Source organism: Peromyscus leucopus, chromosome 4 (genome assembly GCF_004664715.2).
Source record: "Peromyscus leucopus breed LL Stock chromosome 4, UCI_PerLeu_2.1, whole genome shotgun sequence".
Taxonomy (NCBI): domain Eukaryota; kingdom Metazoa; phylum Chordata; class Mammalia; order Rodentia; family Cricetidae; genus Peromyscus; species Peromyscus leucopus.
In genome coordinates this window covers 70,073,724-70,094,677 of record NC_051066.1, presented here as the reverse complement: position 1 = coordinate 70,094,677, position 20,954 = coordinate 70,073,724, and the positions used below count along the sequence as shown (strand labels likewise).

The 20,954-nt window shown below is 48.7% G+C and overlaps 2 long non-coding RNA genes across 2 annotated transcripts in view; both read left to right on the top strand.

The window, feature by feature from the left end:
* The first annotated feature begins 4,683 nt into the window (after positions 1 to 4,683).
* Positions 4,684 to 7,135, top strand: LOC119087866. The gene is made up of 2 exons (XR_005091361.1): positions 4,684 to 6,292; positions 6,487 to 7,135. It is a non-coding gene; the product is annotated as an uncharacterized LOC119087866 (long non-coding RNA).
* An 8,693-nt stretch (positions 7,136 to 15,828) lies between these two features.
* LOC114699734 overlaps positions 15,829 to 20,954 on the top strand; it is an 80,644-nt gene continuing 75,518 nt past the window's right edge. The window contains exon 1 of the long non-coding RNA XR_003735574.2: positions 15,829 to 16,203. This is a non-coding gene — a long non-coding RNA (uncharacterized LOC114699734). The remainder of the gene's footprint in view (positions 16,204 to 20,954) is intronic.

Sequence of the window (20,954 nt, the reverse complement as noted above, 5' to 3'; positions counted from 1 at the left end):
AAGTACTCCTTAGACTTCATGAGAGCCCTCCTGGGAGTCTTTGGAGACGAATGTGACTGCTTACGTCAGATCTAGATCTTGAGTTTCAGTCACCTCATTTCTAGTGGAGAACCAAAGAGAGAAACCCCTTACCTAGCCTCCCTCCAGGCGTGGAGACTCTCCTGGATAGCAGCCCACAGTTTTAGCTCAGACACAAATCCTCCATGCCACCATGGCACCTGTAGTCAAGAGAAGAAATATCCCTTCAATCGTCCACATTCTTCTTCTGGTGAGGGCCTTAATGACTCTGAGTTCTTAAACAATTAGACAGTCCTTGTGTGGACCGTAAGCCATCAAAGGCCTCTGTTTCTATTCCGAATTTATCTGCTCTACGGCTTTCCTGCTCTACTAGAACTCCTTTCATCCCTGAGCTAATTGATGTCAGTGTGTGAATGGTGTGCAGGTACCAGTTGGGAGAGAAGAGCATGTGCCATTCACTAAGATCACAGAGTTCTAGCAATACTCTTGGTGAAGAGGCTAGACTTTTATGGCAGTATCCTCTTGGTGAAGAGGCTAGACTTTTATGGCAGTATCCTCTTGGTGAAGAGGCTAGACTTTTATGGCAGTATCCTCTTGGTGAAGAGGCTAGACTTTTATGGCAGTATTCTTACTAGAAGCCCGTAGTCTCATTATGTCAGGGATCCCAGGAATATCGGATTTTCTCTGACCCTACATCTTGGTATTAACAACCACAAAGCCAGAGACTGGGGAGATGGCTCAGTTGGTTAATTTCTTTACCAGCATAAGAACCTGAGCTCCGTCTCCCCAGAACTCATGTAGCAACGACAACAAACAGCAAATAGTTGAGTGTGGTGACGTGTATTTATGATTGCAGCACAGGGAAGGTGAAAACAGAGGGATCCCCGAGGCTTACTGCCTTGACAGTCTAACCTATTTGTCCATCGCTAGGCCAGGGAGAGACTCTGTCTCAAAAATAAATAAATAAATAAGGTAACAAGCTGCTGAGGAACGGCAGCTGATGTTGTGCTGTGACCTCCATGTGTACGTGTATATACATACTCACACAATTCTCCATTAAAAAATAGAGCTACAGCTGGGCGGTGGTGGCGCACGCCTTTAATCCCAGCACTCGGGAGGCAGAGGCAGGCAGATCTCTGTGAGTTCGAGGCCAGCCTGGGCTACCAAGTGAGTTCCAGGAAAGGCGCAAAGCTACACAGAGAAACCCTGTCTCGAAAAAACAAAACAAAACAAAAAAAAAAAAAAAAATAGAGCTACAGAGTCAGAAGTGGCCTCAACATCTGCAGCAAGTGGCCTCAACCACAGCTCTGCCCGCAGCACTTTGGATCCTAATGTAGGGCAAGGACTGTCTGTTCCTACTTATTATTTTTCATACTCTGTTTGCACAGATTTGAAAAGAGAAATGACAAGGAGAGGTGATATAAGGGGGAAGAGAGGATCAAAATAGTTACTATCTTTTCTCACCAGCTCCTTCTTAGACATGGCCACCAAATCAAGAGTTTCTCCTACTTTGCACTAATTTTCTGGCTTATAAGTTTTCAGTTTTATATATATTTGTGTGTATGTGTTTATGGGGCAGGGTATATGTGTATGCCAGATGCCTAAGAGGCCAGAAGAGAGCTATTAGATCCGTTGGAACTGGAGTCATAGACAGTCATGGACCACCCAATGTGGGTGCTGGGAACGTGGGTCCTTTGGAAGAGCAGCAAATGTTCCTAAACATTGACCCATCTCTCCAGCCCCAAGTTTTCATCTTTTAAAAAAATGTTAACTGTCTCTATTTTACAAACTGCAGCATCACAAAAGCTGATCCCTGCTGAGGGCATGCTGCATTCCTATAAGAATCTAGAAGTTCAGCCGGGTTGTGGTGGTGCACACCTTTAATCCCAGCACTCAGGAGGCAGAGGTAGGAGGATCTCTGTGAGTTCAAGGCCAACCTGGTCTACAGAGTGAGATCCAGGAAAGGTGCAAAGCTACACAGAGAAACCCTGTCTCAAAAAAAAAAAAAAAAAAAAAAAAAAAAAAAAAAAAAAAAAAAAATCTAGACGTTCACAGCGCTACAAGTCCTTCATCAGAATGAACCCCGTATCTATCAGAACATTGATTCTGCTAAGTCAGTGGTTCTCAACCTGTGAGTTATGACCCCTTTGTCAAACCTGTACCTCCAAAAATATTCACAATATGATTCATAAAAGTAGCAAAATTACAGTAATGATGTGGCAATGAAAATAATTTTATGGTTGGGGAGTCACCACAACATAAGGAGCTGTATTAAAGGGTCACAACCTGAGGAAGGTTGAGAATGAGTGTCCTAAGTTATAATCCAGACCAATGTTGTGCTTCGATTTGTCACCTAACTACTCTTTCAATCCAATGGAGTCCCACACAGCCACTGACGATAGTGAGCTAGGGCCACAAATTATCCCATGGATTAGAACGTCGGGTGCTTGTGCTAACTTGAGTAGTACGCATACTGACAAGGTGATCAGCATGAATCCCGCATGAGGATGGCAAATGCCGTTCAATGCTAACTCCATAGATGTAGGCACCAGGATAGGCCAGGGTGGGCCTGAGTTGGGGTCCCGATCTTCTTCCTGTACTCAGTGGTCCTCAGGCTCTTGGAGTTTCTTTTCCTCCACATCATCAGAAACTCACCTCTTTACCGGACAGCTTCCTTCTGGGGGCTGCCGTCAGTAGAGGATGAGTATAAGGAGCCAAGCTCATTGGTGGTGGAGGCAGGCTCTTTGTCACCTGTGATTAAGGAGCTGTGCCTCCTGTGATGTTCTCTATACAACTTCTGCTTCCCCTGAGTGATCCAAGTCCCTGTATCAAAGACATCCACACTGCCCTTGCCCAGAAGTGGGCAAACAGACCCCAGTAAAGACACAGGTAAGGATAAGGATACATGGAATAACAGGAATGGCGGCTACTGATCCTCCATTACCCGCCCCCATGCTATTCCTGATGGAACTTCTGAAGAACACCTTTTTTTTTTTAAAGGCGTTAGGATCCCGTGGGTACTACTCTGCAATCAGGACCCGGATGTCAGTTTTCCAGCTCGTTCCCAAAGTATGAAAATACAAAGCATTTTACAAAACCAAAATGTAAATGTGTCCTGTTGTCCGAGGGGAAAGGAGAGAAAACACTTCATCCTGGTGTGGCTTCTCCCTCTGGGATAGGCTGCATGTGCTCTATTAGAACAAGACAGGACGTCCCATGCTTTCATCAGCCTTGGTTTGACCTTAAACAAGTGTGTCCTCACCTGCACAGCCTCTGCTGGCCCTTGGAAACCTTTCGTGACACTGAAGCACATCTCATTGTGGTCTGTTTACGAGAAACTAGCCAGGGCTCAAATTTCAGAATACCAGCACTATGCATGACAGCTGTTTGAGTTTAAACAAGTAGTTTAATCTCTCTCTACCCTGTTTTCTTTCTTTCTTTTTTTTTTTTTCAACTAAAAGAGTACATTGTATTAAGACCCCTTTGTCAATGTTGGGTGAGGTTTGAATGGGATGATGCATACACTGTGTGTTTCAGTACATGAATACATGTATAGTCCCGAAATTAGCAGATGCTCAATGGCTATCATTACTTTTGAAAAGAAAGAACGCTCGCTCACCTTACATTTTTAACCTTTGTGAATGGCAAGTCTTTGCCTCATTCTGAGTCCCTTCTAAGCTATGTGTCATCCTGTAAGTAGATGAGGAGCTGAGTCTCTCGGGCACCCTAAAAGAAATGAGGCCACTGTTAATCAAACTCATGTAGTGAGCAAATGTTAATTGTAAGAGAGACAGAAAGATCTCTCCTCATCACCTGGGCTACTACTAGTGAACTGATTAACTATGAGTTAGAAAATAAGTGTGGAAAAATAGCTGTGCCTGGGTAGGCCAACTAACTGATTGGTAGGAATCTCAGAAAGGGAAGAGTGTGGGAAAGCTTGGCTCAGAAACCTTGGGACAATCCATCTGACTTTGGGCACCCGTTTTAGGTCCCTTGTCTGAAAGGGATCCCACACCTACCCTTTAAAGGCTCCCCAAAGCAGGCGTGACTATTTCTTTTACTTTACCGCTAGTCACTGAGCTACAAAGCCACCTTGGTGTAAATCTGGGGAACAGGGGAATGCTTAGACTCTATGATACCTTTGTAGCAAGTTTTTACTAAGCTGTTAATATCGGTTTGCAGCTGTAATCCACCTGTTTGTAGAATGAGGATGAGCAGGAAATTAGAGCATCCTCAACACTCCAAGGGTCAGAGATGTGTTAGCTCCATGCCTCAGTCCAGGATCTTTGGGGATGAGTACTAGGGGAGCCATATTTTTTTATTCCATTCAACCCAAGAGTTGAACCTTGACGGGACTGAACCTGTCACTAAAATTCAAGAACCCACATGTTCTCTGAAATAGGCCCAGGTCAGAGCCCTTAAGTTTCTAATTTTCTCTAAGCAAAAGAAGATTTCTGATGGAGAAAAAGCCTCTTAGCAGAGATTTGTTTTATGAACTGAAGAAAATATAGACAAAATCCGTTTTTACTCAGGAGTGCCCTCTACTGGCCCTGTGGTAAAACTCCATAGCAGCCATACTCTGCTGCCCCATGGACAAGCCTCTGAGCATTTTGGTCTGATTTCTTCTGCCTCCTTTATAACTTATCCTCATGTTTACTGGGCACCAATACAGTGTTAAGTGTTTTGCTTACATAATTCATTTCCTGTTTACCAAAACTCCATGCCTGAGTTTTACATATTAGATGACTGAGATCAAACATTGTGTAAAACAAGCCCCTGGTATCTCCATTTTGAGATCCTCATTATGCTTAGGAGTCATAACTCAAGAGAAGCAAGAACCAAGCAGGAATGTAAAGTGGGGAGTGGAATTTGCCCTCAGCACTTAATATAAATAGGTGGACCTTGGCTCTGGGATTGCTCCATGACCTTTCTGGGTACCAGAGCATTCCAGCCCTGCTGTTGAAAAAAAAAATACAAGCCCAAGAGGCAATTCATTAGATGGCTGTGTTCATCTAGTCTGTACTTTATTATACCCACATTGAAGAAGGCAGAGCAGCCATCAGGGTGACCAGGAAGAATTTCCAGGACAGAGAGGAAGCTTTTCCAACCTGCACAACATGTTCACACCAATGTTTTCACAGGTGAAGTTCTGTGGGGGAGGTGTGACAGGTAGCAGTACATTCACATGTTGAGAAATGAAACAACTGAGGGACTTCCGGGTTTTGTTAAGAGCCAGCATTGGCTTAAGCCCTGACTTTCTGCTTGGTGTTGGTTGGGGCTGAGTTCTACGTCTGGCTTTTTTGGAAAGAATGTGAGGGTGTTGTTTCTACAGCTGTGTGTATATGGGTACCCATGGAAGCCAGAAGTGGGCTTTGGATCCCTTGGAGCTGGAGTTAGAAGTGCCATAAGCCACAGAATGTGGGTAATGGGATCTGAGTTCTTGTCCTCTTAAGTGCTCTTAACCACCAAGCCCCAGTAAGTCGGGCTTTTTAGTTACAGGAAATAAACACTGTAAAAACCTTCTTGTTACACATGCAGACCCTTTCTTGAATTTCTCCTTTCTCGTATTAGATTGGTTCTTCATCTACCTCCCTTGGTATTAAGCATTTGAACTAGAAATTTCACTAGACACTTGTCTTTTGGAGGCAGATCTCTTACCAGTCCAACTTTTAGGGTTATTTAGAGCCCTGGGGAAAACCCAAATATACTTCAGTGCTCCTGTCCATGTGAGTGTGAAGATGTGTACATTTTCAACCTATCCAGGAGAATCTCAGAGCTTGTCCACACTAATTCTTCCCAGGGGTTTGAGCTATGGGTAAGTAATGGGGCTCTCACTGCTGCTCTGGGAGGGATGCTGGTCTCTAGTTTCACTGGCTGTGTCACAACTATACAGAGACCTCCAAAGCACACCCAACTCCCCTTCCTCCAACTCCAGACCTCCCATTAGCTGTCACTCTCCCTACAAGCCATGACGTCATAATAGGGTCAGAATGATGCCTACTGAGAATACAGAGCCGACAAGAGCAGCCTTTTGGGATTGCCTTCTCTGTGACTGCTTGGGTATCACTGGCCCAAACAGAGTGGCTAAGCTAAAACTATTTGCCCATGATGTAAGCCCGCCCCCGCCCCCTGAGCCTTTAGTGGCTGGTGGGAGGAACAGCTGTTTTTTGACTTGCTAATACCAGGAACTCCACTTTGCCAGAAAATGGGGTTTCTTGATGAATAGTTCCAGATTTTGCCAGTTGGGAGTGAACACGTATTTGGCCACCGGCTGGTAAGGGTGCCCATCCCTTTGTCCAACTGTTGCCTTGAACGCTTCCCCCTTGGACTCCTCCTGTCTCTAGGAAAGTCTAAATAATGCCAGGGAAGGAGGGGAGGGGCTAGCCTAGAGCTGAATGCCTGCAAGGGATTGTGAGTGATGGAATGTGGATTGCTGACACCATGTCCCTTTCCTCTCACTTGTTGTAGGAGCGCCAGCGACCGAGAGGAGACCAGATGAGTTTTCAGAGCAGTGCTCAGACACCCAGGACGCATGTCATCCTTTGCCTCCTGCTTTCTGCAATGTTGCTGCTCACCTTCATCTTCCTATTAACCCTCGCCATAATAATCCCCTCCTGACCGCCGCCACCCTTTCTCCATTTGTCACCCACTCAGCTCTTTCTCTGAGGTGTCACTCCCATGGGGCATGGCTTTGTCTCTGGTGAGCTCCCCTTTGAATCATATCCAGATGGCTACCATTATTTTCCCTTTCTTCTGTCTCCTCCTCACACCAGACTCAGCTAACACTCAGTCCCTTGATCAGGAAAACCCAAGAAAAACCTCCCTCTTCCAAAATGAAGTCACAGATGCTCTGCTGGAGCCATCACACTCAGGGAAGAGACCCCCCCCCCAAGTATAGCTGAGTGTGATGTCATTGAAACCGGATGGAAAGACCAGAAATCCTTTAATCCCAGTGAGACCTAGTGAAGGAGCTTTACTCATGACTGTTGAGACTGATTAAGGATATGGGGGCAGGGAGGAGGAGAGGGAGAAAGATGTTCTGAATTGGATTGCCCTTTAATACAGAATGGAATCCCCTAGATTTTTTTTTCTCCAATTAAATGTGCATTTCATTCTACCACATTGTGATGGCTTCACTATAGAGGTTTCCCCTGGAGACCCAAGGCTGTTCTTCACGGGTCCCAAAGCCACAGGCTACCAGATGATGAGGTAAGTGACACTGTCTAGAATGGTCTGTAGTGATCTCAGAAACCAAGTGCTCATGAAGACCCACCATATGAGACAGCAAGGTGTGTCCTCTGTTGAGTCCCTCTTGACTTGAGCCCTGGCAGGGAACCCCAGAACAGCAATACATGTTAGTGGGGCTCCACATTATTCTAGAAAGCAGAGAAGACCCTAAAGGCTGACTGTATTAGGAGCTGGGAATATCATTCTACTCTCTTAAAAAAAAAAAAAAAAAAAAAAAAGTCAAGCCTCAGTGACATATGCCTATAAGCCCAGCTACATGGGAAACTAAGGCACAAAGACTGTCAGTCAGTTCATGGCCAACCTGGCCCACAGAATGAATTCAAGGCCAGCCCAGGTAACTTAGTAAGACGTGTATTAGAAAAAGAACAGAAAACAAAACAAAAACAACAAAACCCAAGCCTACAGCTCAGTGGTAAAGAATTTATGTAGCATGTGTGAGGCCCTGGGTTCTATCCCCAGCACCCAAACAACATAAGTAACCTAGAATTGCTAGGAGATGCTAGGTTTTCATATGTAAGCTGAGTCTCCCTTCTTTTTTTATATTTATTTATTTATTTATTTATTTATTTATTTATTTATTATGTATACAGAAGAGGGTGCCAGATCTCATTACAGATGGTTGTGAGCCACCATGTGGTTGCTGGGAATTGAACTCAGGACCTCTGGAAGAGCACTCAGTGCTCTTAACCTCTGAGCCATCTCTCCAGCCCCTAAGTCTCCCTTCTTAATGACACAATTCAAAACCAGTTCAATAATCAGTAGATGCTTGCCAACAAGTGCAAACGCACAGCAGGTATTTCTAGCCAGCCCTTCCCTCTGGTCCACAGCCTAGATCTATTGGGGTGGGAACTACAGAAGTACAACCCCATTCATTATGATTGGCCTGTGAGACCTAAGCTTAGTAGATCCACAGCTGATGACAAAGCTGACTTAGGGCTATAATGTTCTGATAATTCTGACCCACCTAGAGCCCCATGAATTTGTGATGGTAATGACTCTGCCTGCTGAATTCTGGGAAATAGACCACTGTCCATCATAAGCTAAGTTCCCACGGGTGTCTCTAAGCTTCCCTCAGGTCATTCTTTCTTCCTGCAGTCTGTGCTTCTGAAGCTCCAGTGCCTTGCTGTTTGGCCTCTAACATATGCTGGCTTCCTGAGCTCCACCCCACTCCCTCAGCTTCTGCTCTGTATCACATGCTTGCTCTGGCTTAGTCTTTGTTTAGATCCTCACCATGAAACCTACTCTAGATATTCCTGGATGACTCTCCTCACTCTGTAACAAGTGCCTTTCAGGGGCAAAGCATGAAAACCCTATCATCTGGTTCTCCAAGGTGCCTTGCAGTTAGAATTAGGATGGAGAGGGGCTTGCCTCTTGACAGTGGAGTTGTGTGCAGATACTGTCTTAACTCTCCTGGAGTTGAATAATGTTAGATACTTTCCTGTGACTAGAGAACTGAGAATCTTTTACCATTGACGACAACAGAAAAAGATGTGGGGGTGTGGGATTCCCCCAGCATTAGACTATTCACTCCCAAACCTTCAAACGCAGTGGCTTCTAAGAAATGTTTCCCAAGGCTTGAATATACCTCTTGATCAGGTTGAGTGGTGAAAACATGTGTTTAAGAGAGTTAGGGGATTGTGGAATAGCTTACATTATGCATGCTGTGGCTTAGTCCCTGCCCCCTTCTCTCCGCTAATGGCTCAGTGTCTAAAGTTTTCAAAATCAGGAAAAGGATCAGGGACACCCATTTCTAAAGGAGAGCTGGGATGGATGGTCAACTCAAGGCTGTCAACCAAGACATCTATCTTGGAAGACTCTTCCCACCTTCCCCCTAGCACACAAGGGGCTTGTTTCTTTCCGTGTAGAGACGTAAGGGCAGCAGCCTGAATGGAAGGAGAAGTTTGATGTGTTTCCTCCCCTCTAGCTGGTTTCAGACAAACCCCTCCTGTTTGGAATGAAGCTAAGCTAGCTGAAGCCTTCTTTGCTATTGGGGTGGTTCTTTTCTCCAGCAGAGAGCCCCACCTCCAGACTATAGGGAAGTAAGGCGGTATCTCTTGATTCCAAAGACTTCCCTAGCAGGAGTAAATCAGTTTTATGAATCCAGTTATGGCTGAGAAAGCTTCACACACATCCACCTCCAAATGATGGAGTCTAGAACTTGAATACTGAAGACTAGAGTTGGAATTGAGCAAGCATGTTAGGTGTGGGCAGTACGCATTGCAGACACACAGATGGGAATCAGATCCAATCCCTGGTTTTGCAGCTTTAAGCTCTAAAGGGTTTTAGACCAGTCATTTAGACTTTCTGACCTCTATTTCCTTGGCTTTCAAATAAGAAGAAATAATAACTAATGGTTTGGGAGTGATTTCTTTACTTCATGATCCTATGAGGCCGGTGTCAATATTATAACACCTATAGAATTTCTGTGAGGATTAAATACCATAATTTCTGTGTAAATGTTCAACACAATATCTGGAGTATAGTTGGTATTTAAAACTATCATTCTTCCGTGGGTTTTCTGAGACTTACATTTTTCTCTCCTGTCCCAAACACAGTATTTTACCTACTGGCATTTTCCTTGATGTTTGGAAAAGAGAGAAGAGACCTAGGCAAAATATTCCTTGGCTTTGCTGATCCTGAAAGAGGAGAATCAGTTCTTCTCAAGGTCTACATGACGAACAGCTTACTCTTGCACGTTCTCTGAGGGGAGCATCAGGGGAATCTTGTCCAATTTGTGCTCATGATCCCAGGGATGGGTTGAAAATGCAGAGTGGTTTTCATCTTGGACAGGTTCCATGTCAGTCTATTAATTCCCCGAGTCTTTAGTTTGAGTGCTTAGACAGGAATTGGGCACCAGAGCCCTTAACAAAGAATGATGAGAGAGCTGGGAAAGCCAAGGTCACCCACTCCAACCCAAGCATGCACCAAAGGCTAGGGAAAAGAGAACCCGGAGAAGCGGGAATTGTAGAGGACTAACTTTCTGCAGTGGTGGCTTCTGTGTTTCCTAGCCCTGCTCAGGCAATCTAGTCAGTCCTGTGACTGCAGCATACCAGGACACGGCAGAGAGTCACTCTCTTCTGGGAGGAAAAGCAGAGCCACTGACTCCACCAGGTGGCCCCAGTTAGGTTATATTTTTCAGCTGTTGTCCTCAAAGTTGTGATGGTCAGGCCTCAGAACATTTCAACTACCCCCATCTCTATATTATTCAGGGTTTTCTGAAAACTATTAGGAATTATGAATGAATTTTCTGTGATCTCAAATCAAGCATGGTGGCATACCACCACCACATAGAGCATAGACAGCACAACACTATTCTGAATGCATCTCTTCTGTATAATTTATGTCATCTATGTAGAAACCTTATACTTTCTGTGAATGAGCTCACATCTGTGCTTATATCTTATGTCTTAAAATGCACCTCTGTGCCTTTAAATACACACTTAGCTGACATTTGTATGAATCCGAGACTACTTCATTGAAACACTGCCTGCATTTCATGTCCACCTGGTCACATCTGATGGCCCCATTGATATAAGCCACCCCCAGTACGAGAACCAAAGCCACTTCCTCCCTCTCATTGATGCTGCTGCTGGCTGCACACCAGCCCACTGCAGCAACATTCTCACATGCATACATACATACGTGCATTCAGAGAGCTAAAAATAAACAGCTGCTGATGGGCTGCCCGAGGGTGTCCTCCATATGGAGCAGACGTCCTCTGTCCCTCTCAGCTTAAGCCACGGACAAAAACTGAAGGGACTGCAGGGGCTTAAGCTTAAATGGAAACCTTGTAAGACAAGTTACAAAGGTTAGGAGGGGCGGGGGAGAGCTACAATAGCCTGAGTCTCAATGGCCTTCTTTTCCAGACCTTAGGGCCCAAATCCTCTTAATGACCTCTGAATAATTGTTTATTGGCATCCAGCAAAAGAACTGTAAAGGAAAGTTGATAATTAGGGTAAGAAAGGAGATGGTCCATGCTTGCAACCTGTGTGTAGCCTCTGACTTCCTATTTTTTTTTTCCATTCTCCGATCAGAGACCCTTCCAGGTAGATCCAGTGCTGTGTGCATCAGAGGAGGGGAAATTGTGTGTAATTTTGTACAGATTTTCCAATCTTGAGGAATTCTTCCCACCTCCATCGATCAAGAAACCCTTTGTCATGCTGAGGTGTGGCATTTCTTCCAAATACCTCCTATTCAGGCACACACACACCTAGACACACAGAGACCGTCATGAAACAAGGGCCATTCAGACTGGTTTGAAAATAACGCTCACCCACTGAGCTCTTTTCTAGGGTCATTATTTTAAGAAGGAAAAAAAAATCTGCTGGTATTTAAGAGTAAAGCTTCTCCTGGCCTCCAAAAGGCCTGATAACGTGGCTAGAGACAGCATCTGCAGCCTTTTTTTTTTTTTTAAATTTTTTCCGGCCACCTCATATAGAAAGAAAAGTTGCATATTCACCAATATTCTGCTATCTATATTTGTAGGGGCGGATTCCCTCCTTAGAGGTGAGGAGAAAAAGACTGCCTGACCCACCCTCTAGGCGTTCCCACCACCAGCAGCTGATCATTGGCAAAAGGCTACCTGTGCTGGTGTGTGTGTGTGTGTGTGTGTGTGTGTGTGTGTGTGTGTGTGTGTGGTGTGTGTGTTGTGCACGCTCGAGGTCACTTTAAGGCTTATCCGTCCCCGTACTGTGAGTCTGTCGGTCTCTCTGTAACTCAGATCATTGCTCTCTGGGAAGCTGTAGCTGGCTGATTCCGTGGGAGACCAAGCAGGATGCGTGGGCGCAGGGAAAAGAAGAGGAGAAAGAAAGAGGAGGGGGGAAGGGATCGAGAGCTGGAAAGAGGCGGGGGAGCCGTAGAATCTGTTATTTGCGTCACTCGAGGAGCCGGGGCTGTCTGGCCAACAAACAGAGAATTAATCCGAGTTATAGCCATAGCCTGCTCTGTTACTGTGGCCAGATGCGAAAGGGCGGGGAAAGCACGCGCGCCGGAGTCTGTGCACCGCCGAGTTTGCAAAGGGCGGCAGGATGTTTGGGGAGGGGGCAGTCTGGCTAGGCACGCCCCTCGGGGGCCCTCAGCACGCCCTGTGCCTCCTCTGCTGATGGCCAGCCCAAGCCTGGGTTGGCGCCCACTTCGACCGCCTCGCCTGCTCAGTGGCTGCGCTCAACACAAAGCGCTGTCTCTGAGCAGAAGCCTCTTCTAGCTTGAACCAGACCCACCAAAGAGGAGAATCTGCACGTGACGTCAGCAGCTGATGACTGACGCAGGCTGGCAGAGGAGACTCGAGGCGGCTGCTCCGCGCTGTCTTCATGAGTCTCTTTTCTCCATCCCCCCTTGTAGTGAATTACTAGAACGCAAAACACACACACACACACACACACACACACACACACACACACACACGTGCAGCCTTTAAAAATTTACATTTCCAAAGGCGGTGTGTTGCAAACACCACGCGATTTTGCAAAGCGTGTGTAGGGGATGTGGGAAGGGTATGGATGATCGTCCCCTCCCCCCTATTTGGGGATGTCCATCGTAGATAGTGTTAGACTCTAGAGCTTTCCAGGGAAGCTCTTCTGGGGGAAGGGGCTAAGCATCCCCAGTTTCCCCAACGTGTAGGAGATCTGGTCAATGGAGACCTGAAGCTCTAAGAATACAACCACTCCAACGCCTTCTGCTTGGGAGACTGTGAGGAGCTTGCAACAGGCAGAGGCATACAGGAGTTAATAGGAGGGAGGGAGAATATAAGAAATAGTAGGGTATTTTTCTGTTTTGAAAGACATCTATAGCAATGCAAGAGGGTCTGCAGAAACAAGTGAGGAGGGGGCGCTTGGTGCACCTTTAATGTTTTGGACTCAACGTTCCAGCGAAATGCCTTTGTGTGTGCAGGTTTTTTCAGTACTTGCTAAAAATAGCATCTGGGTTTGATCGTGTTCCAGAAATAGACCGAGGGCTGTACTGGGATAAAAAGCCAGCGAGGGTGGAAGAAAACCTGGACACCACCGCACCCCCCTCCCCATGTCTGGAAATTAATTGTTGGATTTTTCCTTCCTCTCTCCTTTATCCAACCCCCCCCCCCCCCCCGTGTTTCTTCTTCTCTTTTAAGGAGTTCCCGTTTGGGTAAGTAATATTATGTCATGTGCATGCTGCAGACTGTAAGTACAAGCTTCGTGCATGCTCGGGATGCATTCTTGGCTGCCTTTTTGCCCCTTTCTAAGTGGAAGAAGGAGACTGAGTAGGGGGTGAGGTGTAGCGCTCTCTGTGTGTATGTATGTATATAATGAATTGGGGGCTGCATGCAAAGGAACCGAGAAGGAATTCTTGCAGAGTTGGGAATCACCCTGACAAATTTGAGTCAATAGCAGCTGCAACGCTCTCTCTCGTTATGGGTCGGCGCTGTTGAGCTGGGTTCTCTCTACTGCCCTCTCCCCCTCCCTATTTTCTCCGTCATAAAGGGTGGCCAGACAAGATTTTATGGGCCATCTCGATGCGAGATTAATGGAGACTATGGAATATAGACCAGAACTGCATGGGGTAAAGGTAATAAAGAGAGGGGAGCGATCCCCATTCCGCTGACAAACCTCTCTACTTGCTTGGGTTGGGGTAATCAACACCTAGATGCTGGTCCTGACTGGTCTCGACTGATCCCGCCCTTGGTAGCTGTCCACGAATATAGGTGCTGAAAATTCCTTGGTCCGCAGCAAGTTCAGTTCTGAGCGCCAGGGGGCAGGATTGGCTCCAGCTGAAGCTAACCCCGCCCTGGATGCAAAACAGGGATCCGGAATGGAGGGGGTTAAGGATGTTCAAAGGGGATAGTCGTGACTTCGGTGAGAGCTTTGGGAAAAGGAGGGGTGAGTGGGAAGGAAAAGGGGAAAAAATTAAAGGAGAGGGAGCGAAGTGTTAGATTCAAGGATGAGCTAAGGCCGGGCGCTCCAGGAACCCAAGACCAAAGCCGGAGGCTCACCATCTCTTCCTGCAGAGGCTGGCCACTGTCTGGGTCTCCAGTCTCTGGCTCCAACACCTTCCCGCCAGTGGTTTTGAAATATTTCTCCCTGATGATGATGATTCTCAAAATAAGAGGCTATAGGTTGCTTATTTCGACCCTGTCCCCCTCCCACTTCATGCTCCCTCACATAACCACATCCTGCAATTCCTGGGAGGGGTGTAAAGGCGTGTGTTATGTCACTTACTACCCCCGCGTCCTTTGCATCCTAGTCACAGAAGCTCTAAATGACTTACTGGGATGGGAGTATTAAAAACCAAAGGACTGGAGTTGCTGGTGCTGTGCACAGAGAATCCAGGCTTCGGAACATCGCCTGGCGCCTGTAAGGCAGTTTTGCAAACCACTAACAGGAGAAATTAGGGAGGATTGTTCTCAAGGTTGACAAATGTTACTGGGGAAACCACCAGCTCTCTGGGGGTGAGTTGTGAGTGAGATTCATTACAGTCAGCTCCAGATACTTTGGCAGAACCTGTAGCCAGACAGATGAGGAAGGAGAAAAGTTATTGGGAGAGGGGATCACTCGCACACAAAGCCATATATACTGATTGACTCCTTGGACTAGGGTGCATCCTTAAACTGAGCCACAAGAGTAGCCAGAATGTAGACGGTGGGGAAACGAAGCACTCTTGCAGTCTACAATAAGCTTATATACATGCAGGAATATTGCATATTTGTTCTTTTGAAGCTCAAGTCGATGAGGTTATCTGTGAGGAGGGGGCACAGGATAGAGAGGGGGGAGACTAGGTAGTCCCTGTCCCACCTGGCAACAGCCCTGCCGTGGGTGACCGACCTACATCAGGGCAACTGGATTATAGCCCCTGGAGGGAAAAGAGAGTGAGTCGAGTTAATTTTAGCTCCGAAGGTCCCTTTCTGGGCAGGTTTCCTTGCTGTGGCTGAGTCTTCGTCAACTCCTAATAGTAACAAGGGCTGTTACTGAGGTGCAGAATAACCAAATAACGCTGCAGCCCACACTTTGTCTTGACAATCCAAGCTTGAAACAAAGCTGCTGCTCGCAGCTTCTTGGCCCACCCCTCCGCCTCCTCGTCATACCAAGGGGAGATACTAGTTCCCTTTTCCAAGTCTCGCCCCTCTCGGTCCCACAAGTTCCCTGTTTACAAATTCTGCCTCATTTGCAAAGGAAATTGCGGGGCGGAGCGGGGGGGGGGCAATCAAACACCTGCAAAACGTGAAGCAGTGGTGGTGGGGTTTCCAAGAGCCATGAATTGGGAGGGGGGACACCCCTTGTCCTTATGTCCCTCTAGCCCTCTCTCCCTTGCCTCTTCACTGCCTGGCACAATGCACAAGTTTACCCCCAAACTGGATCCTATTAAATAATTCAATGGTAGCGGTGCAATTTTGGTTGGAACCAGCACGGATTCCCAAGTCGTGACTGCAAAAAGTGAGTAATGCGCGCTGGCTGCGTCATGGCTCTAGTCACAGTTCATTCCGAACTGAGAAGGAATCGTGACTTCGCCTGGAGACGTCCCCTACATGGGAGTTGGGGAGGGGGGGCAAAGCAGGGGCCAACGGGGGTGGGGGAAAGACCTATCCAATGAAAACCTCTGTCAGGGGGTGTTGCATTTGAACACTGCACGCAGTGCCGCTGTCCCCTCTCTGCCCGCTGCACCCCCGCCCCCCAGCCAGCGCTCTCTGCGGTGCTGGCTTGCCTCTCCCGCTCCCCGAAGAGTCCTCAACAAGTTGGAGGGAGGCAGGAGCGCAGGGGTTAAGCTCGGGAAGCTGCAATTACCAAGATCGTGACCCTCCCACACAGTACAGTAACTTATATACTTACCTGGAAGAGCCCGCTTTGCCGCTGGGCAAACACCCGTGGGGGAGGGGAGGGACAAGAGGGGAGCGGGCTGGCCAGAGAGGGCCGCTTCCAGACCGCTGAAGTGCACACCGAACCAATGAACTCCCAAGACTCCCGGACTCAGGTAAGAAGAAAGGATTTGGAGCACTGGACGCCTGGTGGTCGGTAGGCTCAATGGTCGACCGAGCAGAACTTTTTTTTCCCCAATTGCCCCGCGCCACGCCAGTGGCAGGCGCAGACTGTGGAGCCCCCTCTGGCGTGTCGCTCAGACGCTGGGAGGGTGTGTGCTTGCATCTTTCAGTAGCTGAGCCAAGCAAAGGAATGCAGTGGGAGGGTGGGTGGGTGGGTCGCAGAAGTGTAGGAGGGTGATGCATGGGTGGAGGGGGTAGGCCGACAGGAACTTGGGAGACCAAGACTGAGGTCTAGAGATGCATCCTGTGGGTATGATGGGCCAAGGGCGTGTGTGTGTTTGTGTGTGTGTGGATAAGTCTGCCCGCACGTCGATTCCCGGGTGGCCAAAAAAAAGAAAAAAACAACAACAAAAACTTTTGCACCTAAGTTCTTGCAATGTTTGCAGTAAACCACCCAGACTTAGGTTTTCCCCACTGGGAGACGATATCACTGGAGAGGGAGACAGACATTTACTTGATCACATCCTTCTTTGGCATTCCTGGGGCTAGGCAAGAGGGGACTGAGAATTGGGTGGCGCTTCGCAGTAAAGAAGAGAGCATCCGCTGGAAGTTAGGATAGATGGAGTGGGGGAGGGGCCTAGAAGGAAAAAAGGAAAGCGGGAAGAGGAGAGACTATGCCCCCTCCTTTCTCTCCAGTCTCTCTTCCCCTCCCTCTTGCAGATGCTGGAATCTCCTGTCGCTGTGGCAATCAATGCCCAGCTCAACCCTTCTTGTTCCCCCAACGTTTTGCAGAATGGGGCGTGTGGGGGGGGGGATGCAGCAAGGAAGGGGCACCTGAGGCAAATGGACCATCTGGACGGGTTTTGAGGGGGGGTCGTGCGGAGGGAAGAGCTTCACCCTTCTTAGTGAACATTCAGAACTTTTGGGGGGCAGAGTGGGGTAGGGGGACTCGAGAAAGTCTCGTTTTTCTAGAAATAGGCCAACTAGAGTGGGGTTTGAGCTTATTTCATGTTCATCTTTGCCAGTCATTTTCCGTCTGGTTCTCCTGGCTTAGGTCCCGGTGGAAGAGGTCGCTCTCTTGAATCCCTCTTTCCCAATATACACTGCCACCCCCTCACCTGGGCTAGAATGGGAGGGAGTCATGGACAGTTTTTGCAACAACAATATTTTAATGTGTTCTAGTCTAGGTTTTGTTGAATAATTAGAAATGGAAATATTTTTCTCCCTCCCCCTTCTGAAAAAAAAAAAAAGAAATGTGAGCTCTCTTCTGATTGGTGGGTGACGATTTTAGTCCACACCAATGAGGTGGCGGCCCTGTCTGTATTTATTTAGTGCTCTGGGGGAGTTTTTCTCTTTACGCAGCGCCTGTAGTCACGGCTGGAACCTCTGCTGGGGGACTAGGAAGGATAGGAGGGGATTCGGGGGAAATCTGGACCGTACCTGTTCAGAGATCCACGACCTTGCAGCCAGGGCTAGCAGAACGCTGATATGGGAATTGGGTGTTAGACTAGATAGGGTCGGAGGCTCGGGGTGCTAGAGCGAGAGGGGTGGAGGCTGGGCTCAGGGATCTGGGGTCCCCCTCCGAGCTACCCTTCTCGTCTTCCACTACCTCTTGAGGTTGTGCAGGGCTGAGTCGGAGGATTTCGGACTGTCTGGAGAGAGAGAGGGATGGGTCTGGGGACGCGAGGAGGGAAGCGCGGCGCGCAGGGTGGGGAGGTTGAGCCGCGGAGGAGCGCGCCGGGGACATCCAGCCTCCTCGGCTTCGGGGTTCGGAGACGTGCTGGGCTGAAGGCGGCGGCGGCGGCGGACCGAAGAAGCGGGTAGACTGCCCTTCGCGAATCTTTTTGCGGTCTGGGCTTGCTGTACATAACTCAAAAGCCGGAAGCCCTTACCCCAAAAAGCATTCGCGGAGGGCGCGCTCGGCGACATGACTGCAGCTACCAGCGACCGCCCGAAGCCGGCACCTTCCCGAAGCGGCTCCATCCGAGAGTTCCCCAGTCTTTCTCCCCGTTTTCCACGGAAGAATCAGCTCTTTCCTTCCTGTCCTTTCCACGCTATGGGAGGCTTTGGTCACTCGCCTTCCCGCGGCGTGTCCCCCGCCCCCAACTTTTTAATCGACTTTGTATCACAGGGGAAATTGGAGAGGATGGCGTGCGTGTTTTCGAAGAAGTGAGAAGAAGCTAAAATGTAATAAAAGTTTACAGAAGTTGTATCGTTCCCCCACACCCCACATCCCAAATATCCCCACTCACACAATAAAAAGTGGGGGGGGGCATGGTTATAGGGCCAAGTCAGCACCTGGAATATGAATCAGTTTAGGACATTTTACGGTCATTTTTGACCCAAAGGATTAGAGTCTGCAATGGGGGCGGGGGGAGCCCTTGAGAGAGGGGCAGTAGACCCTAAGCATCCTCGGTTAGGATGCGCGGAACCTGGAGGAGGTGAGATGAACCTCCGTGAATCCGGTAGCTCCGAAAAAGAGGGGAAAACACCCAGGCACCGCCCGCTCCCCGGAGCCTTCCTTCTGAACCTTCTTCCACCCTAATTTCAGGCACGTTGCAGGCTCCAGTACCCACCCATCTCCTCTTTTTCAAAACTAAGTAGCTCAGAAGAGGATAAAACAGGCGGAAACTAGGGAAAACCCCCGCGGGGAAAGAGCTTCTGGGAGCTGCGGTTGTTGAGCTGTGGCGGCTGTAGCAGCCCCATGCTGGCCTCTCGAGGCGCCCGGACCTGGGGAGGGAGGCAAGCTGCAGAGGGGAGAGCCCGTGGGCCCCCCTCCTCCCCCTCCACTCTTTGCAGTCGTGACCACTTCGGTTACAAGTGGTACAAATCAGGCCTTCAACACGTTTTGTGCCCCGTGCCCTTCGCTAGCTAGGAACACTGCTAGACGCCCTTGCCCTTAAGGACTGGGCCAGAAGGACACACAGACACGCGCAAGTGCCCATGGAGATGAAAAGTAGATAGGAAATGGGTCTAGGGATGTGATAGCCCATGACCCCAGGGCTGCGAAGCTACCCATTTTCGGGGAGGGCCTCAATTTCCCCCGCATCCTAACCTTTCTGCTTTCCACAAACTCTGTGCACCATTATTTCTGGGTCCTGTAGTTACCCACCCAGACTCTACCCTCTCTACCCTCTCCTGAAAAAAAGGGAATGGCTCAGGGATGCTGAGAATGCTGGACAGAGGCAGCCGGTAATAGCTCAGTACGTGAGAAGGCACAGAACGTGAGGACTCCAGGCTCCAGGACTAAATCAGGGTCTCCCTCCCCAGATAAAGGACATTTTCCTTCTCCGAATGCATTTTCTGAAAGAGTAAAAGGATCTCAAAGATCTGGACAGGCGGTGGAGCGGGAGCAAAAGCTGGGGGGGATTTTCTTCCTGCCTCTCACCTGGGGCCGTCTGTGGAGCGATAGCTCTCGGAGGGAGAAGCAGGAGAGCCACGTTAGGTTAAAAATAGCTTCACACTGTGTCCTTTCACCTACTCCTTTGTCTTTTGCTTACTGTATCCCACCTCCTCCGCCCCCCACCCCCAGCCAGGAAGCCCTTCCCTCTCCAAAAGCCTGACCATTCACCAGATTTGGGAGCGAGGTGACCTTAGAGAAGTGAACTCGCATAGAAGGGCTTGAATAACCTGAGCACAGGCTTCTCAGAGCTCCTGTGCCCCCCAGTCCCCTCATCTCTCCCACCCGGGCTACACTGGGGACTGGAGTTCCAGGGCCCTAGAGCACCCGGCAGCGGAAGGCGTCGTGCGGCAGCGAGTCCTCGCCTCGCCTCGCCTCAGCCAGACAACTGTTGCTGTCTGAAAGCCGCCGCCGCCGCCGCCGCCGCCGCTGCCTAGCAGCTGCAGCCCAGAGCCGAGGCTGCTCACTTTGGGTCCTGCTGGGGGTCTGTGAAGGGGGGTGTCTCTCATTCCGGGGAGGACAGTGAAAATATTCCTCCCCCCCTTTCTCCTCAATAAGTGAAAAATCAGTGGCTTTTTGCATCTTTTCTCTCCTGCGTATGGTGATTACATCACTCAGGACAGTGGGAGCCCATTCCCCACTCTGAACTCAGTTTGCCATTGTTGAGGGAGGCAGGCAAAGGTTGGGGGGGGGAGGCATAATCTCTTTAGTCATTAAACTTCTAAGGCATAACCGCTCGCCTAGTGAGTCAGGGGCCTTGATGGAAACTTCTAGGCGCTTGCATCTGATGCCAAGCCCCAAAGGGGCCTGTAGAAGAGCCGGCAGCCTCTGGCTCCAATCTGCTTTTCACTGGGCGTGAGGTAGATGGGGTGCTGTGTGAGGTATTAGCAAAGCTGCAGTGAAGACCTAGTCCCCCAAGCCAACTAACTAATGTAGCTTTTGCCTGTCTTAAAAATCAAGACTAATGATTTTCTCCAGAGGTAAAAATAGGGTAAAGGAGCCACAGAACCCCCCCCAGCCCCAGCCCCCCTGTCTTCAGTGAGAAGAGGCAAGTGACCCAAGCCAGGCTGAGCTGTCTCATTTTGGGCCCACTTCACCTGCTGTGGTCTTAACTGTGCCAGCCGCTCGCCCCATGTCATTTCAAAAGTCTCCCCCCCACACACACATTATATTACCCCCTTCAGTCTTCCATTGAGGATGTGTGTTTGCTTTAAGTTGCCCTGTTTTGCCTGTCTCGGGCTAGAGGCAAAGGCAGAGCCTGATTTCAGGCATACTTCCTGCGGTATCAGATTATCTCAGGGACCTCTCAACAGCAAGATGCATTGGTCATCTCTGAAAAGCTCT